General features: G+C 36.6%; 1 protein-coding gene across 1 annotated transcript in view; it reads left to right on the top strand.

Annotated features, from left to right (window-relative positions):
- Window positions 1–440: 440 nt before the first annotated feature.
- spsb4a (splA/ryanodine receptor domain and SOCS box containing 4a) overlaps window positions 441–16,749 on the top strand; it is an 81,251-nt gene continuing 64,942 nt past the window's right edge. The window contains exon 1 of the mRNA XM_051131844.1: window positions 441–608. The gene's annotated coding sequence lies outside the window, so the exon portion shown is untranslated. The remainder of the gene's footprint in view (window positions 609–16,749) is intronic.

The raw sequence follows: 16,749 nt of genomic DNA, 5'->3' as shown, positions 1-16,749 counted from the left end.
ATTTATTATTTGTTGAATTGTGTATAATAATTATTTATTGTTATATATTATTAATAGCAAAAAATGGTGGTGTGTGTCACGTCAGCGGTTCCTTTAGAGGCTGCGTTCGCGCGCGCACGTGGTTTGTTTACTCTTTGACGCAGTTTGTTCACAAAACTTCTAACGGACAAAATACAATTAGATGTGGATTGTTTTCTTCATTGCGTTGTGTTTGCGTCAAGTGTCGACTGTGAAATTTTACTTCACTTGTCCGACTGTTTTTTTTTTTACACGGAAATGGCTGAAATCCACTCCAGTTTCTCTACGTATTCCCTTATCACAATTTTGTCACGCATACAGCCCCTCTGTGTAAGTTTAAATAGACCCATTCCTCCAGTCATGTTATCTGTTTCGCTTCTCCATTCCCTCTCCATTTACAGATAAACGCTTCATCATTGTGTCGGCTGGATGACTGTCGACTCCTTATGAAAATGCAAATATATTTCCCTTCAGGAGAATGTGCCGCCGGTGGGATTTCACTGAGATGGAGGGGGATTCCTTTTTACTTTTACTTTTTGTTAAAAGTCTTTTGTCATTCAAGACATTCAAGAGCCAGCTGTTTCAGTGAGGTAAGAGGCCTTTTACTTCAAATATACACTTTATTTCTGAGAAAATTCTCGTCTTCAAATAAAATAAGGGTAATTTATGTTAAAAACATGTCTATATCTGTCTATTCAAATTTCTTTATGAAAATAAATTTTGACAGCTGATGTTTTGTGAAATAAATACAGCTTTTAAAAAAACATTGTTATCATGGTGACTTGTCACTTTTGCACAAATACTTTCAAGAGAAAGTGAGCACAAAAGGGCTGTAATATGATTTCAGAGCTGACTTCCTCCATCTCACTTGACGTCACAAAGCTTTTTCTGCACTTTTCTGATCTTGGACCTTGTAAAGCCCTGATATAGACCAGCATAATATAGTACAAACTGATCTGAATGAGCCATATGAACCTATTTGACCTGTAACCCTGATTAATTTAGGCTGGCATCGTACCGTGTGACGTGGTGTTAGTTTTATGAGGGGGACGTGGAGGTTTGCTTTGAGCTCATCTGTTTTGGGGTCCTTAGGGATGGGGCCAGATGCCACTCTAAGCCTGTTTTAATTTGGATAATTTGATGTTGGACTCTGTGAGACTGACGGATGCGCTGTCGTAAGGGGTGGAGGGAGGCTGCACCATTGTGACAGTGCCCATTTATCTGTCTGCCTGAACAGACAGACTCTAGTCACTACCGGAGTCCGGTTATCTTAGGACAGCTGGTGACACTGTTTCTCTGAGCTTTCATTTGATTTTTTTTACAATTTTCATCTTGGCATTTTGGCACATGTCAGATAGAGGAGAAAGGGCAGGAAATGATGTGGAGGATTGGAAATGCTGTGAACCAGGCTTGAACTTAAATCATTGTGTAAGCTTCAGGGCTAAACATAGCAGAGCATGTGCCAGTGTTATTAAAGTTTTGAAAATTGAATTATATTTAAATAATAAAATAAATTAAACATTTTGTTTCATTTATTGCTAATTTGTCTTTTCAGAGTACTTTATTTTATATATATAATATGTATAATGTTAGTTCATATTAAAAATCATAAAATTATAAATTTGTTCATTTATATTGAAAACTGAAATAGAATTTTTGTCCTTTTATTTATTATATTTTTTTATTTTACTTCTGGAGTAATTAAAATGTATTTTAGTTTTGTGTGTGTGTATATATATTACATTTCTTTATTGATATTTAATTATATATATATATATATATATATATATATAAATGTATAGTAAATTTGAGTCATTATTAAATACTTAATTATATTATTTAAATAATTAAATAATTACATATTTAAATGTACTTATTATTAAATTAATTAAATATGTATATATTTTGAATTTATTAAATTCATTAATTATTACATTATTACATTTATAAATAAATACATATTTTTCCCCTTTAATTAAATTTTTTCTTATTTGACTTGATTTTAATTTTTGATTAATGAGAATTTATTTTAGTTTCAGTTTTTACTAGTTGATGTATTTTATTTTTATTTCCGGTATCAAAAATGTTTTTTTTTTTAATAATGATGTGCGCAAACAGCTAGGCTGTGACTCCAAGGATCATTTTTCTTCTGCTAGACATCGTGCATGTTCTTTATAATCTGTCTTTACAATTGTTCTTTTCTTTCTTTCTTTAGATTGTCGGTTATCCAAGTACTTATTAGCGAACATTCCTCTCTTTATCTCATTCTTTAATTTCATACTGAGGTTTCACACATGCACTGGTTTCCTTTCAGTCCATTTTCTGTTCTCTTTTTCTCTTTCATCCTATTTTCCCTTTGGGAGTAATAAAATAGAATTATACGGACATATTCAGAAAAGAGACTGACAGATGGGCTCTCAATATAAAGTCTCTGCCTTTCTGTCTGTTTCTCTCCCTCTCTCTGGTAGAGTAAAGCAAAGCAGAACGCATAAAAGGGTCTCTGAATTACACACTGGTTGGAAAATGATACTGCTGGCTCTTCTTTCCTTCCGGCGGCGCTAAATATGTCTGAGGCGTAACGGCAGAACAGGATGGGTGAGAGGATGGCTGGTCTTTGTGCTGAAAACAAAGCGCTCACCCGGCTGTTCTGCGCTTCTCATATTGTATGTTACGCCATTGTCATACATGTGTTTTACATAGGTGCCTAACAATGCATTACACTCTATTCATGAAACATGTAATCTTGCCAGCCAAAAAAGAGCTGGGTAGTTTTAATTCACTCCACTTGTTCCCTCTCTGGTTTTTAGCTTTCTGTGCTTTTTCAGCCCTCTGTTTTCCCTCATCAGGCAAGCAGGGTTTGAGCTACCGCTGTCAGGCACAGTGGGGGACGCAAGCTCAGCAAGAGTCCATGCCACCACATAGCCCTGAGCACACACACATTTGCACTCCAATCCCACCCATCCAGTCTCACAAACAGCACCATTCAGCACTCTGCAGCCTCACCCCCTGGGAACCCAACGCTGGCATACATTGTGGTTCTGACGCTTGGAAAGTGCCAGGCACAGAACAGAGCACGCCTGACAGAACTTGTCCACATCCGCCACGACATGGCACAGGCTCACCTGAACTATATTTAAATTGCTGTGTCACACACCTTAAAGAAAGCAAGTCGACTCGAGAACAGATGAGTTAGTGTTGTGGGGTTATTTGTCTTCATTAGAGCACTGTAAAGATGCAGTCACATTAATAATGTTTTAGCAAAATTTAATTGACAATAGTATACCGATGTATTAAACGGATAGTTCACCCAAAAATGAAAATTCTGTCATCAGTTACTCATGTCGTTACAAATCTGTAAGACTTTAGTTCGCAAGATTTGTAAGACTTTGTAAGACCTTAGTTCAAATTAAGATATTTTTGATGAAATCCGAGAGCTTTCTGACCCTGCATAGATGCAACGCAACTACCACGTTCAAGGACCAGTAAGGTTGTAAGGACGTCGTTAAAAACGTGCATGTGACATGAGTGGTTCAATTAGGGCTGCACGATTAATCGCACGATGTCGTGAGGCGCGTTTAGTCAATGAAGCCGGTACTTTGATTAGTAGTAAAGCTCCATCACGTGCGTTCAGTACACAGAGCAAGTAATACACAAAGCCGTAAAGCACTGACAAGCTACGCCAAATCGCGCCCAAAATCGAGTTCGATTTTGAGCGCGATTTTGGCGTAGCTTGTCAGTGCTTTACGGCTCTGTGTATTACTTGCCGCTCCAGCTGAACGCACGTGATGGAGCTTTACTACTAACTTACTCTAGTAAATGCTAACCAGCCGTTTAAATGTAAAGCAGCAAGCTCATTGGCTGTGTATGCAACATGAACCAATCAGCTTGTGCCAAATAGTTTAATGCTGTGAATATATTTGCATTAACGACCCATCAGCCTGCGCCATCTAGAGTTTCATGACAGAACTTGGCTTTTATCATGATAAAAACTTTGATTTTCCCTGATACGACTGCTTTAGTGTTGTTAATTTATTACTGCTATGAAGGCATACTATTTCCACTGCTGCCAGATGTGTCCCTATTTACATTTAGATGACACAGGGATTACGTTTTATTGTTGGTGTCCAGATAAATATTGTTTATCGTGATATATAAATCAGACTATTATATATCACGGTAGAAGAAGAGGCTAATTTGAGATGTTTTCATGTGATAGCTGTTAAATGAGGTGTGTCTGTGTGTGTAGACCTATATCATTCATCTATTTTGGGTAAGTGATGCGCGTATGATGCCTGAGCTTGTGTTCTGTCAAATAAAGACAGCAAAGCTTTCATTTGCTGCAAGGTCACGAGTGATTGCTTGCTTTATTGATGGCTTGCTGTTTAGATGTCTTTGAGCGTCTTTATATGTGCGTTCTTGTCTGTTTGTGTTATTGACTGCTCCAATTCATTTATTTGTAGACAGGTCTCGATTTTATATCAGCAGATGGGTGTCGTGTGTGTGTTTGAGAGTTTGTTGTGCTGTGTAATTGAGTTGTGCTTACGTCACTTGTATACAGCACTGGGGTGATATCACACACAGGAAGTAGCTGCCTTTAAGAGGAGACGCATTAATCATTAACAATGCCGTGAGCAGAGTTCACCAAATGCAGCACAGCCCCCTTCCTCTCATTTATTTATTCATTCATTTTTCTTCACGTTTGGGGGAGCAAAACTGGGTCAAAACCCCTTGTGCCTACATGCCAAGACTGTCTGATGTGTTGTGCAGATCTTTTTGCAGCTACTCAAAGTAGATGTCTGAAGGTATTGTTTTGTTTTGTGTTTGTAAACTAGGTCTAAATTTGGAAGTGAGGCTTATTAGGCTCTTGTTATGAACTTTCTGTCTGAACTTGACTCCTAAATGTTTCACTTTTTGTGTGATGGTGAGACTGATTGCAACCTTTCCCCTAATTTAGAGCACAAAAATAGACGAGAAATTGGGTTAAAAAAAAGGAAGTTAGTGGCCTGTCATGTAATCTGAAATGAACCAGGATCTTAAGAACAATATACAAATGTCTGCCTCTCATCTCTGCAGCCTCTCATTTATGTGTGTGTGTGTGTGTTGATTCAGATGCACCTGCAGCTGATAATTTGTGATAAATAAGCTGTTGTGATTCAGATTCAAGCTATTTTCATAATAAATCATATGCTAAATTAAACATGGAACAGTTTCAATGGCAGTCATGACACAAATATAAAGATTACACACACACACACACACACACACACACACACACACACTTCTTTCCACCAAAGTTCTGATGTTTGTATCATTCTATCTATAGTTTTGTCATTCTATTTTTTATTCTATCTGTCCATTCATCAGTCTGTCTAACCATCCATTTGTTCATCCATTGTTCTATCATTCTGTTGTACTGTCTGTCTCTCAGTTTGTCCATCCATCCATCCATCCATCCATTGTTCTGTCATTCTTTTTATCGTGCTTTCTATCATTCTGTGTCTCCATCATCCATCCATCCACCCATTGGAGACCTTTTGATTTGTCTATCCATCCATTGTTCTATTGTTCTGTATTTCGTGCTGTCTATCCATCCATCCATCCATCCATCCATCCATTGTTCTATTGTTCTGTCTTTCTTGCTGTTCATCCATTCATCCATCGTTCTGTCTTTCTGTCATGCTGTCTGTCTATCCATCTATCCATCCATCCGTTTATCATTCTATTAATTTGTCTATCCATCCATTGTTTTATTGTTCTGTCTTTCGTGCTCTCTGTTCATTTATTCGTCCATCCATTCATCTGTTTTCTGTCATTCTATCTTTCAATTTGTCCATCCATCTATCCATCCATCCGTCTGTCTGTCCATCTGTCCATCCATCCATCCATTGTTCTGTTTGTCTGTCATTCTATCTTTTAATTTGTCCATCCATCCATTGTTTTATGGTTAATTTGTCCATCCATCCATCCATCATTCATCCATCATCTGTTTGTCATTCTGTCTTTCAATTTGTCCATCCATCCATTGTTTTATTGTTTTGTCTTTTGTGCTGTGTTCATCTGTCCATCCGTCCATCCATCCATCCATCCATCCATTTGTCTGTTATTCTATCTTTCAGTTTGTCCATCCATCCATTGTTCTGTTGTTCTGTCTTTTGTGCTGTCTGTCTGTCCATCCATCCATCCGTCCGTCTGTCCACCCATCCATCCATTCATCCATCCATTCATTGTTCTGTTTGTCTGTCATTCTGTCTTTTTAATTTGTCCGTCCATACGTTGTTTTATGGTTCCATTCATCCATCTATTTGTCTGTCATTCTATCTTTCAATTTGTCCATCCATCCATTGTTCTATTGTTCTGTCTTTCGTGCTGTCTGTCCATCCTTCCATCCATCCATCCATCCATCCATCCATCCATCCATCCATCCATCCATCCATCTATCCATTCATCCATCCGTTTGTCTGTTCTATCTTTCAATTTGTCCATCCATCCATTGTTCTATTGTTCTGTCTTTCGTGCTGTCTGTCCATCCTTCCATCCATCCATCCATCTATCCATTCATCCATCCGTTTGTCTGTTCTATCTTTTAATTTGTTCATCCATCCATTGTTCTGTTGTTCTGTCTTTCGTGCTGTCCATCCATCCATCTATCCATCCATCCTCCAGCCATCCATCTGTTTGTCTGTTGTTCTGTCTTTCAATTTGTTCATCCATCTGTTGTTCTGTTGTTGTCTTTCAATTTGTCCATCCATCCATCCATCCATCGTACTCTTTCTGTTGTTCTGTCTTTCAATTTGTCCATCCATCCATTGTTCTATCCTTCTGTCGTGCTTTCTGTGTGTTTTTCCGTCTGTCCGTCCATGCATCCGTCCAATGTGCTCTTTCTGTTGTTCTATCTTTCAATTTGTCCATCTATCCATTGTTCTATCCTTCTGTCGTGCTTTCTGTGTGTTTTTCCGTCTGTCCGTCCATGCATCCTTCCAATGTGCTCTTTCTGTTGTTCTATCTTTCAATTTGTCCATCTATCCATTGTTATATCCTTCTGTCGTGCTTTCTGTGTGTTTTTCCATCTGTCCATCCATCCATCCATCGTGCTGTCTTTCTGTCATTCTATCTTTCACTTTGTCCATCCATCCGTTGTTCTGTAGTTCTGTCTATAATGCTGTCTGTCTGTTGTTCTGTCTCTCAATTTGTCCATCCATCCATCCATCCATATATTGTTCTGTTTGTCTGTCATTCTGTCTTTTAATTTGTCCATCCATCCGTTGTTCTATTATTCTGTCTATTGTGCTGTCTGTCTGACGTTCTATCTCTCAATTTGTCCATCCATCTGTTGTTCTATCATTCTGTTGTGTTTTCTGTATGTTTTCCCGCTTGTCCGTTTGTCCGTCCAACCATTGTGCTTTCTGTCTGTCATTCTGTCTCTCAGTTTGTCCGTCTGTCCATCCATTGTTCTATTATTCTGCCATGCTTTCTGTGTGTTTTTCTGTCCGTTCATCGTGCTGTCTGACTGTCATTCTGTCTCTCAATTTGTCTATCCATCCATTGTTCTATCATTCTGTCTGTTGTGCTTTCTCTGTTTATCCATCCATCCATCCATCCATCCCTCCCTGTCTGATCTGACTTCGGTGTTGAAAAATTCTATCTTCATTTATTCCCCCTCATGCCATTTTAAACCTGTATGACTTTTTATTTACAACATATTTGTAAAAGAGGATTTTTTTGAGAAATGTCTTTTTATTTTGGTCCATATAATGAATGTCAGTGGACTCTGATGTTGATTGGTTCACAACATTCTTCAAAATATCTTCTTTTTTTGTTCTACAAAAGAAAGTAAGCAATACAAGTTTGGAACGACATGAGGGTGAGTAAATGGGAATTTTCATTTTTGGATGGAATATCCCTTTAAGCTTAACTTTTTAATGCCGTCATTCAGTGGTTTCCCGCACACAGAAAAAAAGGAGAGGATGAGAGAACGATCACGGCATTTGTTTGCGCCGATAGCTTTGCTGAATCTCGGCTTACACTCCACCTCATATGTCTCTGACTAATTCAGGCAGCACCTATTGATTTCAGGCTGGGTCACCTTTAGCAACACACTACTGTGCTTCAGGGAAGAGAGGGAGAGAAGATAGCTGTCAGTTTGTGTCAAGATCAAGCAAGTAAAAGAGATTGAGAAGAGCTTGAGCTAGGGAGAAATAATGTAAACGCTGTCGGAAGAAAGGTAAAAGCAGGATTTCACAGTCTGTTCCCCTTTACATACAAACATTTCCTGTTACTTTCAGTCACTGAATTAATTTGAATTAAGTATTAATGTCCCTATGAGCAAAACAATTCACATTGTGCTCATTAAAAAACACAAGAGTCAAGTCAGTAGAGTTCAAGTCAAGGCTAAACTAATATGCTATGCTTGTAGCAGGTGAGAACAAACAGGAGCAGTATTGTCCAGCCTCTCAAAGGAAAATTGTCAGGCTGTATCATTTTATTGCTGAATAACCGTCATTAAGTCCTTTTCACCTACGGAGGATGTGGAAATGACCTGGGAAATGGTTTTCAAGCGGTTGTGGTTCTCTGCTAGCCCACCTGCTAGTTCATATGCAATATGTTATCTTAGCTATTAGAGTCATGCATTTACAGTTCTCAGGAAGGTGTTATTTGATACCTACAACGATGTGATAAACCCAGACTTGAGAAGTAACAGGATACTTGGAATGACGTAATTTAAAAAGGTTACTGTATTCTGTTACAGATTTAAAAAAAGATTCAATTAGGTTACCTGTACGTTTCATAAAATGGGAATTACTAGAAAAGAAATCGAGTACTTGAGTGTAGGATGTTGTAAAATGCGACATGGGCAACTGCACTTTTGTCTATGTTCTCCTTGTCCACTTTTCCGTCAATGAACAAGGATGTATGCACTCTCCTTTGTTGCCTGCAACACTCTTTGAAATGAATTGTGACTTGGCAGGTATTGCTTTCTCCTATCTGAGTTTAATGTATAACTTCAAGTAAGTCCATGCTATTTTTTACAAAAGGTATACATGCTGGCTCTGTGGTGCTCTGTGTGTTTACATGCATGATTACACTCCGATTATGCGTAATAGCCCGATACATATGCCTCTTATTGATGCCAAAACCAAGAAAACCCCAGGCAATTTCTGTTGTCTAAACTGTTGTCTGGATTATAATTAGCTGATTTTGGATAGTTGTAAACACTTTTATTGACTTAGGAGTTCTTGTGATGAAGAAAATTACATACCTTGTAAAATTCATCTTGCCTTGAGGTAAACCATAATTAAATTAAAAGTTGGTGAGTTATGTTAATTTCATATTTGAATTTGGGTGCCTACATAATTAAAGAGTAATTCATCTTTTAAAGTGATTAGTACACTGAAAAAAACAGGTTTTACATTGTAGTAATGATAATTCTGTGATAAGATGCTGTTGAAAATTTTAAGATCAGTAGGATTTCTAAAATGTTTTAATGTTAACCAAGCTTGCAATTTTTTTGTAAGACTCTAGTTGAATTTCACTGTTTTCTGTTTGAATATATTTTAAAATGTCATTTATACTATGATAGAAAACCTGAATTTGACCTGAACAATTACTTCTGTCTTCAGCATCACATGGTCCTTCAGAAATCATTGTAATATGATGATTTGTTGCTCAATAAACATTTATTATCTAGGGCCCTGTAAAATCTGTTTAGATTTTTCTCCAAATTTTGTGTTTTCAGTTTTAATTTGTCTAGATTCTTTTTTTTTTTTTTTTGTCTAGACTTTGTTTTAATGGTTAAATTAAATGTTATTAATAAAAAGCATGTCTTATTAATTGAAATCATGAAACTAACACAATTTAACAGCAGTTTATTAAAACTTTAACAAAAAATACATTTTTAAGACCCTATGAAATACTTTTTTCACAAATTTATTTTTATTTATGCCAATTTTTTTTTTTAATTCATTTTAATTCATTTTAATTTTAATAATAAAATGCATCTCTAAATAATTGATTTTATAAAAAAATAATGGCGGTCAGACTGTTCACAGTTCACTCTAAGGTAAAACACCAATGTCAATCAACTATCATGGGAGGGGCCTGTGCAGAACTACGTCATTCTGCCAAAAGTCTTAGAACAGCCTGATATGAGAATGTGATTATTATTATTGGGGATTCAAAAAAAAAGCACTGGGTGGATTTTTGTCATTATAGGGTGGATGTGTACACACACTGCCAACATACATTTATGTTCAAACAACATATAAAAGTGAATTTTGCATCCGAAAATTGTTCTGCATAATAAGTAGAAAGTTCTGATCAATTCAATGCACAAAAAAACTTACTGACCCCAAACTTTTAAACAGTGATGTACATTTTTAAAGTAACCCTTCCTCATGTGTAAGCTTAAAAATCTGAACCAAATGTCCTTTTGTGCTAAATTTCTGTTGCTTTTTACAAGCCTGTGACACTTTGACAGAGCTTACTTATATTTCAGCATGCCTCTTTTGACACCTCTTGAGCATACAGTGCACAGCAAAATAGGAAACTCTTACAATGAGGCGACAAGAGGTTAGAAACACAGCTATCAAGCTGCCACAAAACCTGCATTTTTATCGCAGTCGTACTATCAGGGGAGTCATCAGCCCTCCTATGCCGCTGACCGTACCCCGTGACCTAGTTTACACACTGCTCGTCATTGGTAAATTCAGGTAGAGCAGACGGCGCACAAACCCCCAGTGCTCCACACACCAGGGGCCTGGAAGTGCCGAGCGCTGTTGCAGAGCCCCTCGGGAAATTTAGCGGTGAATTGACAGACCTGTTCGGCGGGGAGTGCCGCCATTGTGAGGTGACATGAGATGTTCTGTAACGCACTTATTATACCTAGCTCTTTATTTGCCCTACTTTTTTGCCTCTGGTCTTTATACTTTTCTCTGCTGTCTCGCTGTCTCCGCGACACTTATCTTTCCATACCATGGAAGCCGTTCTCGCCATGCGTGGTGCTACTATCTTTCCATGCCATCGTTTCACAGTTGTCATGGAAACATAAAAAATTCTTGGCGCAAAGGTTTCAGGGTCATGATGGAAACTAGATCCTGTTTTTCCCTTTCTTTTTCTTCAGTGTGCAGTTTTGAATGATTTCAGAACATACTGATTAGCCCTAACTTATGAGCCTAATGATTTTGTTTTGTTACCTGCTCACATATTTCCTTGCAAATGCCCATCTGGTTTACAAAACAAATTATAGATGAATAGCTCGATAGCATATCAGGGTCAATTACATTAAAATTAAGCCATAAAATTCTGTGGAGCCATTTCATATTGATGCTTTTACCTTCAAACAGATTTGCAATACACTCCCTTTTATGAATGTACAAAGCAGCAGTTGTTATACTTTAAATTCTGTCCTACTACTGCTAAAAAAAAGCTTCATAACATTAAATAAAAATATCATTTTTCTATCTCTATGGCAAATGTCAGCATCTTATTGAAATCACAAATCAAAAAGCAGCCAAATACAGCTCTGTTTCTAATCGTTATACATCTTCTGAGAAAGAGATGCAATTTTATTTATTTATATTAAAAAAAGATTAGATAGTTATTTAGATAACATTATAGTATTAATATTTGGAATTAGCTTTTATTTTTATATGTTCAGTTTTTAAGTTTAAGTTTAGTGTTTTACTAATTTTGTATGTGCTTTTGTCATTTTTATCTTTTTTTTAAATATTTATTTTATTTTGTTTTATTTCAATTTTGGTTTTGGTAGATTTACTTTTCTTGTTTTATTTTTAGCTCCTTGTGTTCTTTTTTCCCCCAATAAATGTAACAATTTTAATACTTTTAGTAAAAGGGTTAGTTCGCCCAAAAATTCTGTCATTAATTACTCACCCTTATGTCGTTCCAAACCTGTAAGACCTTCATTCATCTTCAGAACACCAATTAATTTATTTTTGATGAAATACGAGAGCTTTCTGACCCTGCATAGACAGCAGAGGTTCTATCACATTCAAGGCCTAGAACAATAATAAGGACATCGATAAAATAGTCCATGTGACATCAGTGGTTCAACTTTAATGTTATCTTAGTAACCCCCCTCTGGTGTAAATGCTAGCATTTCTGGATAAATGTTTTTTCTTCATTTTTAGACCTGACCTGCATGAAGAAGGCATGTGACCTTTGGTGATCTCCGATCCGTGTTTGTTTGTTTACTTGTGCATTCCTTTGACCATGATTGAGTATGTGTCTTGCTCAGACCCAGCAGACACTTCAGCCATGCCGTTTGGAGCGACGGTCACCTTTCATCCGTTCCCAAATGAGTGTTCATTCACACAGTCAATGCAAGCGACATTGATTATTGAAAGTATAGGTTGACATTGATGAGCTCGGTCTATATCAGGCAATTTGTGCTTTGTTGTGTCCAGTAGGCAAGTGTGCATTCAGTGTTCAGCCTCATTATGTTTTTGCACATCATTAATATTTTGGCCTTTTCATCAAAATCATTTTGAATGGCATTTGATCTCCATAGTGGCTGTCCATGTTTCCAGTGTTCTCTGAAGGGAGAAAAGAATTCAGTTTTCTAAAGGAGTTAGAAAGATCATTCCACCGTTGAGGTATGCTTTTGTGTTTAGGTACCATGAACTCATGAACAGATTTCTGAAGGGAATGCAGATTTTTATTTCCTTATTATCTTATTAGAAAGAGGTGAAGACTTGAAAGAAACTAATTTTTAGACGTGGCCCTTTAAAGGATTAGTTCACTTCAGAATTAAAATTTCTTGCTGATTTACTCACCCCCATGTCATCCAAGATGTTCATATCTTTCTTTCTTCATTAGAAAAGAAATTTAAGGTTTTTAAGGACAACATTTCAGGATTTTTCTCCATATAGTGGACGTCAATGGGGATCAATGGGTTAAAGGTCCAAATTGCAGTTTCAATGCAGCTTCAAAGGGCTCTACACAATCCCATCCGAGGAGTAAGGGTCTTGTCTATCGAATTGATCCGTCATTTTGTAAAAAAATTAAGATTTATATACTTTTTAACCACAAATGCTCATCTTGCACTAGCTCTGCGTCAATGACTTCAAATTTTACGTAGTCACGTTGGAAAGGTCGCACGTGACATAGGTGGAAGTACTGATGTAGTGTTTACAAAGCGAAAGTACAAAGAAAGTCAAATGCTCTTTACAAAAAAAGGTAAAACAACGTTTCCCTAAACTACCTTTTTGAATCGGGGTACACAGATGAAAAACTAACCACACGTGACTTTCCAACATGACTACGTAATGCGTGAAGTCACGGATGTGTATTACAGAGCTAGTGCAAGATGAACATTTGTGGTTAAAAAGTATATACGTTTTTATTTTTTTAGAAAATTACAGATCGTTCCACCAGAAAAGACACAGTATGGAGAAATATCCTGGAATGTTTTCCTCAAAAACCTGAAATTCTTTTCGACTGAAGAAAGAAAGACATGAACATCTTGGATGACATGGGGTGAGTAAATTATCAGGATATTTTAATTCAGACATGAACTAATCCTTTAAAATGTTGAGACTGGATCAAATAGTTGTTTTTAATTAAGTGGGTGGAGCTATGTAGGTAACCAATAAGAATTGAATACTTATTTCTTACACTCTAACTCTGTCTGAGTTTATTTATCTTTTATTTATCGTTTGTAATATTTAGAGGCAGTTTCCCCAACCGTGTGTGTGGAGACCCTTAAGTATGTCCCTTTGTGCCCTTTGAGGAGCCTTGCTTTATAAAAGCCAGATGAGACCAAATGAGGCCATGTGTCCCTCAGAATGGTCGCTTGTAGCGTAAGCTGAACACATCGGGTGCCTTTTGATTATACAGACCTGGAGCAGTGCAATAAATAATGCAAAGGCCTTCGAGAACGTCCGACAGTGACCACGCACACACTCGTTCGTAAGAGAGCAAGAGGAGAGGAAACTACACCTTCTGCATATACATATACCATTGCAAACAAATGTGAGCTCTCTCTTACATGTGGACACACACTCCGTACTTGTTGCCCTTGGAGATGCTGTGGTCGGAAAGTGGATCCGCAGGCCCTCGTCTGCTGGCCAGGCAGGTAACAGGAGCCTGTGTGTCTCTGAATATTTCAGAGAGAGAAGTAGCAGCAGATAGAATTAGCAAATCAGCCATCCCATCCTTCTGTCAGGGTCCAGCGTTGAATTACAAGGGCCCGACACCCACAGCACATGGCGGCTATTTGGCTTAAACAGAAGAGAGCCTTTGTGGTGATAATACTAAAAGAAAAGAAGAGTGGAATAACACAAACACACATTTAGCAAATTAGCCAGGGTCTGTTTAGTGGTCTGATAAGCTCTTAACAATGCCTGCCTGGAACAGAAGGTTTGTTTGTGTTCTTAAGTTGAATTAATGTTATTTCAAGGTTGCAAGCTGCTTACAGAGTTTCTGACATTAAACATATTCCAAAAGGTAGCCCAATTAAACTGTCTTCTAAGAAAATGCATTTAAAATATAGTAACAAAAGTAATATTTAGAAATATTTTCAGCAGCCATTACTCCAGTGTTCAGTGTCACGGTCAGTGCTGGAAAGGTTACTTTGGAAATGTAGTTGGTTACAGATTAACCTGTTTAAAATGTAATAAGTAGTATAACTATTTCAGTTAGTTTACAGTAATGTAACTGATTACATTTGATTACTTTTGATTACTTTTCTAATTTTTTAAGAAATGTTTTCAACTGTTAATCATTTTCAAATATTTAAACCAGTAGTACTCAACACTGATTACTCTCAGACTTTCAAAATCCTTCACGTCTTGAATTAAGATTATAATAATTCTATTTTAAGGCACAGCCACCACAAAATCAGACTCTTTTTACTCTGAGATCGTTTTAAGGTTAAGTAAAGATTTAAAATCATAAGAAGAAAAAGTAAATATTAATACAATCAGTATTTAGATGCAACTTTGTAATCGTTAACATTTTCATAAGTATCTGTAATTTAATTGCACATTATTCACAGTAACTGTAACCGATTACAGTTACATTTATTTTGTAATTAAATTACGTAACTCTGTTACACTGCACATGATCCTTCAGAAATCATTCTTATATGCTGATTTCTTATTATTATTGTTAAAAATAGTGTTGGGGGTAGCACAGCTACAAGTAACGTGAGTTACGTAATTGGATTATTTTTTCAAGTAACTAGTAAATTAACACATTACTTTTAAATTTACAAGAAAAATATATATATATATATATATATATATATATATATTTTAAATATGTAATGTTACTTTTTTCCCCCCATTTATTCACTGATATCTCTTCTGTCCTGTTTTGAGAGAAAACATGGAGTAAGTGCAGACGCACTTCCCTCAGCCTGGAATTAAATCATTTCACTTTTGGTGTAAAAGGTCCTTTTACAGGTGCCAAAAATATTACTTTTAGGGGTTTTTTTGTTATTAAAAAAACAAACAAGCAAGCTCAGCTCAGGAGGGGAAAAAAGTAACTCAAAAGTAACTTAATGCATTACTTTCCATAAAAAGTAACTAAGTAATGCAATTAGTTTTAAAAGTAACTTTCCCTACACTGGTTAAAACCAGTGCTGCTTAATATTTTTGTGAAAACCATGATGCAGTTTTTTTCGGGATTCTTTGATCAATAGGAAAATGAGAAGCATTTATAAAAAATTTAAAAAGGAACATTTTAGTGCATCCTTAAAAAAAAAAAAATTTTTTTTTTTAAAAATCATTAAAAAAATTGTAAACGGGATTTAATGAGTGTTGGGGTTGCACACTTATGTAGGCAGTGATGGCTCACTAGGCTTAGGGACTTCTCTGGGTTTCTATCCAAAGTTGCAAATTTAACTTGTGCACAAAATTAGAATATCACATAAAACATTTGTGCATAAGCACCGTTTTCATTCAACGAGTCAAAGAGAACAACATTGTCACTTCCTGATAAACTGGCACCAGATATCACTTAGAAAAGTAGGAGAAACCGTTGAATATAATAATTCCCATATAGAATAAATTACTTGCTCCTCAGAGCTAGCAGAAGAAACACAATAAATGCAGTTGTTGCTTTTGGAGGTGGATGACCGTGGATATTTCCATCTCCAATTATTTGCATTCACCCTTTTTTGAAGAAGTCAAAAACCACCTAAAGCAATTTTCCAAAATTCGGCATTTCCATCACTCGTTTCTGATGCGATACTTCAAAATGCACATAAAAAAAGCTAATAAACACATTTACTAACCAAATTCTTCATCAAAGAAGTCATGTGACTTTCCATCAAGTCTTGTAACTCATTTCACTCAAAAAAGCTAAGAAGACACACACTCTGGTCCTGATTGGCCAAAATGATTGGCTAACACCACCTACCAGAAATGTCTGCTACATTCTCACTCCAGGCGTCTGCCACCAGTCCCTAGAAAACATGAATTTTGACAAAATGTTTGCATGTTTTGCATGCTCTAATGTGTCTAAAGTATTTTAAATACAAGACCCACAGTGAATTCCCTAGTGGCTACTGCTTCCATTTCTGTCTGTAATTTACTGTGATTTCCCTGAAAGAGATGTTTTTGTTCTCTTGAATACATGAGATGGAGGTGCTTTTGTTTGCAAATTGTTTTTGTGATCCTTTTTTCACACTAATTAAATGTGCAACCTGGATGGAAACGGCTACTGCTACTGTATCCCAATCCCATCCATTCCACTTGAGTGCATGTAGGGCTT

The sequence above is a fragment of the Labeo rohita genome, chromosome 2, assembly GCF_022985175.1.
Source record: "Labeo rohita strain BAU-BD-2019 chromosome 2, IGBB_LRoh.1.0, whole genome shotgun sequence".
Classification (NCBI taxonomy): Eukaryota; Metazoa; Chordata; class Actinopteri; order Cypriniformes; family Cyprinidae; genus Labeo; species Labeo rohita.
This window is presented reverse-complemented; position numbering and strand designations above follow the sequence as displayed.